Source organism: Chinchilla lanigera, unplaced genomic scaffold, assembly GCF_000276665.1.
Source record: "Chinchilla lanigera isolate Chin_1 unplaced genomic scaffold, ChiLan1.0 scaffold00098, whole genome shotgun sequence".
NCBI lineage: Eukaryota > Metazoa > Chordata > Mammalia > Rodentia > Chinchillidae > Chinchilla > Chinchilla lanigera.
The window spans coordinates 7759205-7771654 of NW_004955499.1; the positions used below are offsets into that span (position 1 = coordinate 7759205).

The 12450-nt window shown below is 45.3% G+C and overlaps 1 protein-coding gene across 1 annotated transcript in view; it reads left to right on the forward strand.

Moving 5' to 3' along the window:
- The window catches only part of Tbl1x (transducin (beta)-like 1X-linked), a 189196-nt gene that overhangs the window by 52232 nt on the left and 124514 nt on the right, over positions 1-12450 (forward strand). The window contains exon 2 of the mRNA XM_005406543.2: positions 6412-6485. The gene's annotated coding sequence lies outside the window, so the exon portion shown is untranslated. The remainder of the gene's footprint in view (positions 1-6411; positions 6486-12450) is intronic.

Genomic DNA, 12450 nt, shown 5'->3' on the forward strand with positions numbered 1-12450 from the left:
AGGAAGGAAGGAAGGAAGGAAGGAAGGAAGGAAGGAAGGAAGAGCAGGGAGGGAGGAAGAGAAGGGAGGGAGGAAGGAAAGAAGAATAGAAGAAAGAAGAAAAGGAAAGCAGGAAGAGAGAGGGAGGGAGGAAGGAAGGAAGGTAGGTAGGAAGGAAGGAAGAATAGAAATAAGGAAGGAAGGAAAGGAAAGAAGGAAGAGAAAGGGAGGGAGAGAGGAAGGAAGGAATGAAGGAAGGAAGGAAGGAAGGAAGGAAGGGAAGGAAAGAAGGAAGAGGAAAGAAGAGTGGATTTTAGTGCATCATCTTTAAATGTTGTGATTCCTTTGTCTTTTGCTTTACTATTTTGCACTTGTGTTAGCCGGTAATTATTTTTTCTCTATATAGACATCTGTGCCCCGGGTTTTGAAGTATTTATGTAAGTGAACAGTTGAATGTGGTGACCGAAAGAGGGAGGTTTCGAGTACATTTTGATTGTTTTCCAAAGCGGGATTTGCTTGCTGGGTGGTTCTGTGAAACTGAAGAGGGTACCCTTGACGTTTCCAGGTGAGGAGGGAATTGGGTGTGTTTTGCAAATGATAGAAACTGAAATATGAGCACCAGGACCATATGGTGTTTAGAAACTTTTATCATAATTTGAGTGAATAAATAATGTGCTTGACAATCACAGTTAAAATTAAGCGTAATGCTTTTTGCAAAAATGTGGAGACAGTGCTTTGTGATGCAAGGACATTAATTAGGATTCTTCCCAACCTCCTGACACGCTGTTGCATCCATAAAGAAAAAGCTGATCAATGTCATGCGTGGGTTATCTTTGCAAACTTCGGCATCGTATCTGTGGGAAGTTGCTCCTGACTGACAACTGGCCAAGGAAGAAAGATCACATGTTATCCTAGGACTTTAGTGCATCGTCTTTAAATGTTGCAGTTCCTTTGTGTTTTGCTAAAGATTAATTTCAAGGTACTAAGTAAAATTTAATCTGTCATTGTAATTTGAATAATCATAAATACCTAGAAACAAATACCGTGTGACTGTTAGCTTATTCAAATTTCCTCTTGGTTTGCTTTCTGTTATGGAGTATTGATTTTGCCAGTTCTACAAGCATGAAATACTTATTATTAAGCTTCGTAAGACATGGAGGAAATCACGTTTGTGTAAGTGTTTTATGTAGTGTCTGTTTTTCTTTTCAGTTGAATAGCTTCTGCTTTCACACTGAACTTGTAAAACCTATGAGGTAATAAAGATTTGTGTTTTGCAGGAACTAACGGGCATTAAATGACTTATCTCAAGACAGAACAAATATCCGTGGATATTTATTTCTCTGTACATACTGTGCCACTATGTCTGCTTTTCCTCTGAGCTGACGTTTCCGTTTAGTGATGTTCCTTTGGTTTTAATCTTGTTCCGTATTTGTTTTAAATATACACCTATTACGTACCTGCCCGTATGCTAGGCTGGAGGCTTTACTGAAAAGTGATTCCAGTAATTCAGATGGAACATTACGTGCCTATGCCATCTATGCAGCGAATGTGTAGGACTTGTGAAGCACAATGTGATTTTCTTTTGTGCGTATACCACCCCCGACAGAGTGCATGGACAGCAGTTGGCTATATTTGTGGTTATATTGATTGAATATGTGCATGGGTGGAGAGTGCCATAGTGTGCATTTTCTGGTTTCTCTTTGCTTCTAGAACACCCAGTTTACAGAGGTAGCAATTTTTTCAACCAAAACACAGAGAAATAGAAGTGTAGTCATCCACAGCCTACGAAGATGCTACCATGTTCCTTCCTGATAACTTTTATTTTAGATGTTGCACAGGGGGCCCCTTTACCTATTCTAGTTGAGAGGCACTCCTCATTAGGAAGAAAGAGATGTTTCTACTTCTGCAGTACCCTCTGAGATCCTTGTTCCTACAAGGAAGGAAGCCATAAGGAATTAAATTCTGGGACTTTATATGGAAAACTGACCATGGGATTTAGAGATTCGACTCATCTTTTCCTTCTGAATTCAAGTTTAATAGACTCTTAGAATGCCTTGGTTTTTGTGTTGTCTTTTTTTTCTGTTCTGCCGAAGTCTTTTCATTTGTGCTGCTTTAATATGCTACTGCTAGCTGCATGTGACTAAACTTAATTGGAATTAAATAAAAATTAGTTTGTCGCTCCTAGTAGCTGTGTGCTTATACCCAGCCACCACACATAGCTAGGGGACACCTTGTTAGATTGTGAAGATATAGTTAGCGCAGAGAGGTTTATTGGCCAACGGAGTTGTGATTATTCACATATTTGTCTAATAGGAATTAGGGGGTGAGGGAGAATACACCAACCAAAACAAAACAAAAACAACCCACCAAATTCCTTTTTGTGTTTTATGAGACAGGGTCTTGCTATGTAGTTCAGGCTGGCCTTTAACTCGTTCTATAAGTCAGACTGGCCTCGAACTTAGATGATCCGGCCTCAACCTCCCAAGTGCTGAGAGTACAGGTTTGTGCTACCATACCTCACACACATTCTTAAATCTGTAGAAGAGACAAATTTCGTACAAAGTGATTAGAAGAATGAATAAAAAATGTTACCACTTCAAAGCTTACCATCACACGTGTTATGGTTTGTGTCTGGATGTTCCCCCAAAGCCTTATGCAGTCATGGGACAGGCTTCCAGAGTGTTTGATTGATCCATGGTCTAAAGCTGGGATTATGGGTGTGAGCGCTATTTCCACCCCAGGGCAGGATACCTGCATACAGTATAAGAAAGAGCCTTGCGCTTTTTGCTGCTGCTTCCTTTTTACTCTTGCTGCTTTTGCTGTTTTCCACTGCCATGAACTGTTGCCTTCTGCCATGTACCACTCTGCCTTGGAGCCAGACTCATATGGACTGAAACTTCCACAAACTGTGAGCTAAATAAACCTTTCCCTCTTTAATTTGGGCATTGGGTATTTTGTCTCAGCAACGAGAGAAAAGTAACCAAGATAGCACCATGTTACAACGGTAGAGATACAGACAGCGCCTGAGTGCTTTCCTGGACTCAAAGAAAGTCGCGTACGAACTCTCTGTCACCAGATTGGTTTCATATTTCTTAACCGCAACACTGGAAGTCAGAATTACTTGCAAATGATTCGCACTCAGAATTTTGAGGATTTCCCTCCAGTGATTACTAAGGGTGGAATGGCAATGCTTGTACGTGTCTAGAGTATCAGTAGAACTCAGTCCTCACCCATAGTTTCTCTAACGACCCCACCAGAGGGAGGGAGTAAGCCTGGAAGAGGGGTTTGTGGAGGGGCTAGAAAGCAGAAGCACACAGAGCTGATGTGTTATCTGAGCTTTTGACCCCGCGAAATACTGAATTTAAGAATGTGCCAGGGACTTGGAGGAATTGCCCAAGGAAAGGATAGACTCTGTGGAAATGGGGGGGTGGTCTGTGAGTTGCAGGAGACTTGTAAAGGGGAAGTGGTAAGAAGGATGAAGATGCAGTGTGTCAGCATACTAATTCCCCAAGATGAGTCCACTCCTTATGTATCACATACTGATTTAAAAGGGGGTCTGAGTACATAACTCAGTATAAAGGCCCTAGGCTCAACCCTCAGAACTATTAGACAAATAAATGAAAAATTAAGGGGGAAAAAACAGAGGCAACCAGTAACTTCAAAAAAGTCAAGAAGTTGTATAAGAGGTGAATCTTAATCATACCACACTGCTTGTTCAGCAGTACCCATCCCATTGTTAAAATAATGTGTCTAGAATTAACAACAAAAAAAGAATTACATAAAAAAGATTGGGAAAATGTGGAAAGTTAGGCATAGAATTAGTTGTAGAAATTTTTAAAAATGTAACTCTTCTCTGGGTGAGATGATCCACAGTTTATATTGAAAATTGGTATTGCAGAAGGTACTTCGTCCTGCAAAGTATTTTTTGTATCACAAGCAGGCTACTCAGAAACTTGGAAGTTAGTACCAAAGAACACCAACGATAATAACAGCAGTTCTAAGATTTGAAAGCGGCTGCTTTAGGAAGTAGAAGTGGGGAGTGGGGCTGAGGGAGCTCCTACAAGCTCTCTGCTCATAGTTTTTGAAAAGGCTTTAGACTCACCTGTATTTTATTTTAAAAAGCCACCTTCATGTAGTATTTTGAAAAGAATAAAAATGGATTGGGAAGTGAAAATATGTAGGGCATACCCTCTGTGAAATGGTAAGAGTGTTAGTGTGCTTTAAAAGAGGGCTCCTCGGTTGGGGCAATATTGGCGTCAGCGTTGAATAGCTGTCTTTGCTAAGGAGCTGCGCTGGGCCTTCAAGCGTGCCCACCAACCATCTGCCCATTAGATGCCAGCGGATTCCTCCCGAGTTCTGGCAACTAAACCACGTCCGTTCCCTGGGGAGCAAAATCACCGCCGCTTGGGAACCGGTGATTCAGAGGACTTAACAGTCTGTTATTGAACACGTCGTATCAGTACGAATGGGAGCCGTTGGATACTGGTAACATAGGAAACAGGGCTTTGAACTGAGAACTTGAACTGTACCGAGGACACCCTGGCCTGGCACTGCGGTGGCCCCTGCCACTCCTGTCTGTCATGTCAGGTTCATTCAGGGCCCGCTGAGCTAGGAAAAGTCACCTGGAGGAAGCTCCTGTTCTGCTGTCATGCTTAGTGGCTTCTGAGAACATAGCTGAGATTTTTCACATTGTTTTGCTTATAGCACAGTTTGGATTTCTCTGGAGTTGCGGTGCTGATCACTGCAACCAGTCTGGAAACATATTGCACCCTTTGGGTAGTCCTAGACTCAGTCAGCTGTGGGAAATGCACATCCTCTCTCCCTCAGGGTGTCTCCATTCCTTCCTTCCTTCCTTCCCTCCTTCCTCTCTCTCTCTTTCTTTCTCTCTTTCTTTTTTCCCACAAATTCTTCCATAAATTCTAAACAAGTATTTGCCTCTAGAATTTACAAGAGAAGTCTGCAGGAAAATAGCCCCTTACATTGCTTTGATGTGGAGGAAACCTCGTAAATAATTTAATGTCCTTATTTTACAACTGAGGAAACTTAACCAGAGTTAGTTTGTTAGCATTAATTAGGAGCAAAGGGGCCTGCAGGTCTGTTCTTTTTTCACTCCTCTCTCCCTCTCCCTCCCTCCTCTCCATCGCCCTCCCTCCTCTCCCCCTCCCTCCTCCCTCTCCCCCCCCCTCCTCTCTATCCCCCTCCCTCCTCTCTCCCTCCCTCCCTCTGTTGGATACTGAACCCAGGGCGCTGTGTATGCTGAGCAAGTGCCCCACCGCTGAGCTACATTCCCAGCCCTTTCCTTTTCTACACTGTTACCTTGGTTCAGGAATTTAATTCTTTCCACAATTGTAGTCGCAAACTGAACTGGATGAGAACCAAATCAAATTCTCCCTTCAGGTCTGCATTAAACCTAACCATTGCGTTTCATTCAGTTCTCATCCTATTCGGTTTGCAAACAGAATCATGGGAAAGAATTAAGCTGGTGAACCCACGTACCACTGTATTTTGAGACGAGGTCTCAGTAAGTTGCCAATGTTGGCTTCACAACTTGAGATCCTCCTGCCTCGGCCTCTCAGGTAGCTGGGCCTGCAGGTGCACATCACTGTGCCTGGCTCCTTTATTTCTACTCAGATATACAGTGTGCAAGCAGCTGGTGGTGGAAGGATGGCAGCGTGGGCTGTGCGTTGACTCAGGTTTGTGGCAGTTCTTGGGAGCTCCACCCAGGGCCCCAGTTGAAAGCCAACTCTCTGTCCGCTGCTCACTGTCTCCATTGACCTTGAATGACCTTGTGCGTCTGGTTAATACCTCATCATTCTTGCCCTTCCCCTAGCAAGTTCTTCCCCAAGTCTTTGTGCAGACTTTGCAGCGTGAGATTTTGCTCAGTTGCCCTCACTTCTAGAAGTGCCTGCATTTCTGCTCCGTGTGCTCTAGCGTGGCGCAGGAGATGGTGTGGTCCCGAGAGCCGAGAAGGCGGCTTGCTCCTCAGAATCCCCTGGCAATGTTGTGGTCACGGTCAGCCTGAGATGGCGCTGACTCTTGAGCGGGAATGTGGAAGAGTCTCGCTGTAGCACTGCACAGAGTGTTAGCCTTGAAGCTACCGAGACGGCTGTCTGCCGCCTCGTGGGGTCGCTCTCTGAATCCACCTCACAGGGTGCGTTCTGAACTCCGTGTCCTTGGGTGATTCTGTGACTGCATGAGCATCGTAAAATGTGCATCCACAAGTGAAAATGGCCTCAACATCCCTGGGTGCTGTGATGTGATGGGAGCACTGCCCTACGTGTGGCCCAAGGTCACATGTAGTGTGACCTCACGCAGTGGGTGACCACACTTACTAAATGCAGATACCGGACCGCTATAGAGGGGCCAGGACACATGGGGCTGTGCACTTGTTGACAGTTCTGCCTTACTTACTTTTGTGTTATTCCGTTGCAGGTAACGGAAGATAGAAGAGAGATCTAGACAGGAAGTGGGAGCCAAGGAAGGGATTTGCCTACGCCTGCTTCTGAGTAAGTGAAATTGTCGAGCGGATTTCTTACTGCAGGACGAAGAGCCTGCTACCTGTTGTATTTTTTTCCGTGCCTGAAAAACAAATGATGTGTCGACTTTACGAGCTAGAAATGTGATTTCTCAAGCTCATAATGTCATAGGGATTTTTCAACCCCTCCTTGAAAACAAAACCTCAGAAACCCAAGAATGCTGAGAACCTTCATCGGAGGTTCAAAGCCTGGTTCTGTGTGCTTTCTTCAGGGCTGGGGATGGCACCAGGGCCTTAGGGTTAGGGCTAGGGTTAGACTTAGGGCTAGGCCCATGCTCTGCCACTCAGCTGCACCCTAACCCTACAGGGTTTTATTTAGCTCATAAAACTGAGCATAAATGAATTTTATTTTATTTATTTATTTTGTTTATTTGTTTCCGGTACCAGGAATCGAACTCATGACCTTGTGCTTGCCGGGAAGGTGCTGCGCCACTGAGCTAAATCCCCAGCCCTGTAAATGAGTTTTAGAAAAGAATAGAAACACTTATTAAAATATGTGCACCACTGCATAGCATAGTTTCTGATTTTTTTCTCCCACATACATTTTTTTTTTTTTTTTTTGGTTTTTCTCCGGTACCAGGAACCGAACTCACGACCTTGCGCTTGCCAGGCAGGCGCTTTTGCCACTGAGCTAAATCCCCAGCCCTCTCCCATATACATTTGAGATATTTGTTTTTCTTCTGGTTTATAGAAAACAAAGCAAGAAGTGTTTGGCTGGGTCTTGTCTCCTATGTTCCTCTGGGTATGTGCTGGGAAATGACAGCGATACAGCTGTTTGTACACTGACCAGTTTCCCGTAAAACCTGTGCTCAGGCCCTGTCCCTGGGCAGCGAGGCAGGTAAGAGGGACTCTGGCAGGCGTCTCTCTTCAGGCTGCGCTCTGTGCAGTTTGTCATCAAAGTAGAGAGCTGGAGAGAATGGGCCCTTTGAAGTAGACGTGTTGGCCGTCGTGAGGCATAGTGAACAGCACGTACAATCCCGAGCATCCTTCCAGCCTCCCGCTGCTGGGATGCCTGTTCTTTGCACCTGCTGTGTATGCACCACTGTGGAGTGTACGGAGATGTGGGATGAGCCTTCTGGGAAAGCGCCGCTGAAGTGTGTGAAAGGGACCACTCCGGGCCTTGGTGGAAATGGGCGCCTCCCAAAGGCGTGGAAATTCTGGGACAGGCTCCATCAGCAGGAGGTGGAGCAGCTAGGGAAGGCAGCTCTGGCAGGTTGGGTAGGATTTTGATGCTACTGGAGAGGTGCACCCCCCCAGGGAGTCCATGAGCAGAGATGAACCAGGCACGAGGGAGCAGTTACTGTAGGGGAACATAGGTGAAGCAGCAGCCAGTTGGTCCTACCTACCACGTTCCCAAGGGGGACTTAGATCGCAGCGCCATCTTTATCTTCCTGAACATACCTGGGGGACACTGCCCCTCAGGGTAGGGGATGGGATGTCATTTGAAAGAGCATCAGAGGTGATTCTTACAGCCCCCGAGACAGAAGAAAGAGGAGTAAATCCTACATAGTCCTAATGCAGACAATCCCTGGCTTAATGACAGTTCGGCTTCACAGTTTTTGGCCTTGGTGAGGGTGTGCATTGGCATGCAGAGACACACTTTCAATGTTGAATTTTTGATAGTGGCCCACCCTAGCAATATGTAGTGTGCAGTTCTCAGCCTGCCCCAAAACGCTGTGGGTCAATAGCTACGGCTAGGATGTCAGTAGGTGAGGTAAATTCCGTGCACGTCCAGCTTCCACGTATGTCATACATAATGGAGTTCTCAGGCACAGAAAGAACCCGTCATCAGATGAATTTATAGCAGTTTGCACCTGGCTCTTTTGTTGCTGTAGCAGCTTCACTGAGGTGCAATTCACAAAGTAGATAATTCATCCATTTAAAGTGCACAGTTTTGTGATCTTTAGTATATTCACAGGGTCGTGCAGTGTTACCACCATCGATTTCAGAGCATGTCATCACTCCCAAAAGAAACTCGTCGCCCTTAGTGGTCTCTCCCCATTCACTCCTGCCTCCCAAGCCCCTGGTAACCACTCATCTACCTCCCGTCTGTCTGGGTTTGCTTCCTGTGGGCTTTCCATGTGCGTGGGATCATGCCCAGGAGGGTGGCTTGTTTGTCTGCCATCATCCTCTCAGCATATTGTTTGTGTGGTTCACCCGAACGTATCAGCACTTTATGTCTTCTATAGCCTTGAGCTGTTCCACTCTATGGCCTTGAACTCTCGATCATCCTGCCTCAGCCTCCCAAGGAGCTGGGACTAGAGTTGTGCCATCACACACAGCTTGAAGCTTTCTGTTCTGGAATGACGTTAGACTCACAAGGAATTGTAAATGTGGGCTGGGCGTGTGATGTGATCATGTGTGTGTGGGTGCATGCCACCCCACCGCAATTCAGACCCAAAGCTTCCTGTTGGTGCAGGAAGCCTCCTAGTGCCACCCTAACTCCTGGCAGCCACTGTATTCTCCATCCTCCCAATTCTGTCCTTTCCAGGGGCGATGAGGATGGACTCCGGGAGGGTATGGCTCTGCAAGAATGACTGTAGACTCAGCCTAGGTCCAGAGCTCCATCCGCGTGCTTGTGTCTGTCTGGGGTCCGCTTATCTGTAATGCAAAGTGGGTGTCCTCAGAGTGGGCATACTGCTGTTTATCCATCCCCTTTCAGAAGGGTGCTCTCACCTTGGGCCGTTCCAGGTTGTCCTATGGCGCCTCTTTTGCCTTGAGGACCCGTGTGTGGTAGAGCGAAGGAGCTGGGGCCATTCCACAAGCCCCCACATACATGCTGTGTTGCCTTTCAGCTGCAGTCTGGGTGGTGGTGGTGGTGGTAGTGGTGGTGGTGGTGTGTGTGTGACTTATTGTTAGGCTGTGATTTCTGTCCTATTCTCGCCAGTTTCTTTTTATTCATGAAATCAGAGGGCACAGTTGACCCAGATAGTCATCTTTTAAGGGGGCCTCCACCATAATAGGAAGGGTGTCATGGAGCCTGCACACATCCCAGAACTGGAAGTGATCACAGAAGTGAAACAGCGCCTCCTGTAGGCCTCAGCGGCCCAACACGTTCTGTCAAAGATCAGCCTGGGTGCAGGTCACACTCGGAGAAGAGATGCAACAAGCTCCAGACCCAGTCTCGGAGGTGGAGTGGGGGTTGTTAATCCATCTTATCCAAACCCTCAAGGAGCCTTCTGGACCCGCCTGTTGATTTGAAGATAGGATTCAGGTGGACAAGCCTCTAGAACTATGGCCCTTTATAGCATCCTGATTAGTGCTGTTCAACCAAAGGACTTGCTCTTTATTTTTTCTCCTTCTCTTCCAACCTGTGGCTCCAGATTTATTCAGTATTTTTTTCTTTCTAGTGACATTTGTCTTCAGTGGCCAGAACACACACACACACACACACACACACACACACACACACACACACACAGCTTGGATGTCGCAGCGTTACCTGGAAACCTGCTTTCTCCCAAATAGCCTGCTGGTTACTTCCTTTCCTCTCAGACCTGAGAGGCCAGGGATGTACTGGGTGCCCTCTTCCCAGGGACGGTGGAAGGAAGGACCAACAGCTTTCTTCCCCATAGCATCTGAGTCTAGATCCACTCTGCCAGTCTGCTCCTTTTGATTGGTGAATTGAGACTGTTTACATTAATGGTTATAGCTGATATGTGTTGGCTTCTCCTTGTCATGTTGTTTTCCTGCTGTTGGTTCCTCCTTTTCCCCTCTGTTTAATGCTTCCTCTGCATGTGGTTCCTTTCTATTCATGTTATGGTTTGATCAATCTTGCAGTCTTACATCAGGTAATCTGAGCAACTTCATTGTGTAATGTAATACCCACTGTGAATCCCTATCATTTTGTTTTGAAACCCTGCATCATTTTTACTGTTTTGGTCTATGTCTTTGTTATTTTGTTATTTTTTTTTTTTAATTCTCTTTAAAATAAAAAAGAAGACTCTGAGTCTAATGGACCCGAATTAACACATGTGGTCAGAATTAAATCCTTGAAAATGGCTCCCGAGGGGGCTGGGGATTTAGCTCAGTGGCACAGCGCCTACCTGGCAAGCGCAAGGTTATGAGTTTGATTCCCGGTACCGGAAAAAAACAAAAAAAACAAAAAAGAAAGAAAATGGCTCCCGAATGTGGTTGCAGAACGGGCACAAAAGAGCTTGAACGTGATGGAAAAGCCTCCTGTGACCTTTCCCACTGTTTCCGGCTCTTTCCTCAGCTGAAAGGATGTTGTTATTCTTTATGCTTCCTTTCAGCTCTCTGTATAAATCTGGGCTGCTCCCAAATACGTCTTTCTAAGTATAGGACAGTGGTTCTCAATTTTTCCCTCCTCAGCGGTGTTTGGAGACAGTGTTTGGAGACATTGGATTGTCCCAGCTGCCGGTGGGGGCTGCCACCGGTACTAGCAGTAGAGACCAGGGTACTACTAAGGATTCTTCGGCAGCGGAACAGTGCCCGCCGCAGATGGTCCAGCCCAGGGGCAGCGGGGTCCAGACCCAAAGCATTGCACTTATGAAACATCGGCCTCTGTGTTCTTGCATCAGGACCGCAAGGGTGAAGAGTTGGTATTTACTTTCACCCGCAAACGGAACTCACGCTCAGTACAGTTGTAAACTTGGGAAACAATGAGGATATTATATTGGTGTGCTCAGCCTGTTCTGACAAAACCAAAGAGCGGAGGCAGGGAGGCTTAAACAATAGACACTTATTTTCTCACATTTTCTGGAGGCCAGTTGTTCAAGATCAAAGTGCCAGAAAATGTCACTTTCCCGGTCAGCTCTTTCTCCCAGCTTCCCGCTGTGGCCTCACATGGCCTTTCATTTTTGCCCGTGTGTGGAGACGCAGAGATCGGCTGTGACTCCTTCTTCTCATTAGAAGGCCACCAGGGCTATCGGGCCAGGGCCTCACCTTGTGACCTCGTTTAACCTTAATTGCCTCTCCACTAGCCCTGAATCCAGATAACCACCACAGGGCCCAGGGAAGTGGTCGGGAACGTATGCCACATGTGCCACAGGGGGTATACAGAGCCCTCTCTGTCGGCACACGAGCCAAGCGGCCATGTTGTTTTCTCTAAACTAAAACGCAGTATTTGAGTTTCACTGCAGTGTTGGCACTTTGCAATAAATAAGTGAGCATTGGGCTGCAGTTTGGACACTCAGTCTCTAAAAGGTTCTCTCACCGCTGGCCTAGGCCTTCAAAGTATGAATTTGGGAGTACCCAATTCATTCCATTCAGACCTGGTTTTATAGACCGAAATTGTGCTTTGCTATATAGTAAGAAAGATATTTGGACTATCTGAGCATATATCTTAGGTATCCATTTAGTTTAACTCTATGTCATTTATAGTCTGTTTAAAAAAATAATCTCGATAGTTTGACATTTTTCATAGTGAATAGTCCTGAATCTAATGGCTTAGAATAATTACAGAGTTCTTCAGATTTCCCATCCAGTGAATCATTAGTAATTTTTTTGAATTTATTTTTGAATTTATTTTTATTTTAAAGAGAGTAGTAAAAAAAAAAAACAGCAAAATACCAACATCAAGGACGTAAACAAAACCAAGAACATCAAAAATGATACAGGGTTTCAAAATAAAATGATAGGAATTAACAGTGGTTGTTATATTACATATTATCTTCAACGAAGGTGCTCAGATTACCAGATGTAAGAATTGAAGATTGATCAAATCATTAAAGGGAATAAGAAAATAATTGTTAAGAAAAACATTGGAGACAATACAGTTTCACTAGACAAGATGGTATGAATTCACCAATGGTTGTTTTATTACATACTGTTATCTTCAAATCAGTTGCTCAGATTACCCGATATAAGCATGCAAAATTGGTCAAAATATGAAAAAAATTTTAAGCATTAACTGTTCCTTTCAATAAACCTCCAGACATCAGCAGTACAGTTATCCCAGCTATCCTTCTATGTAT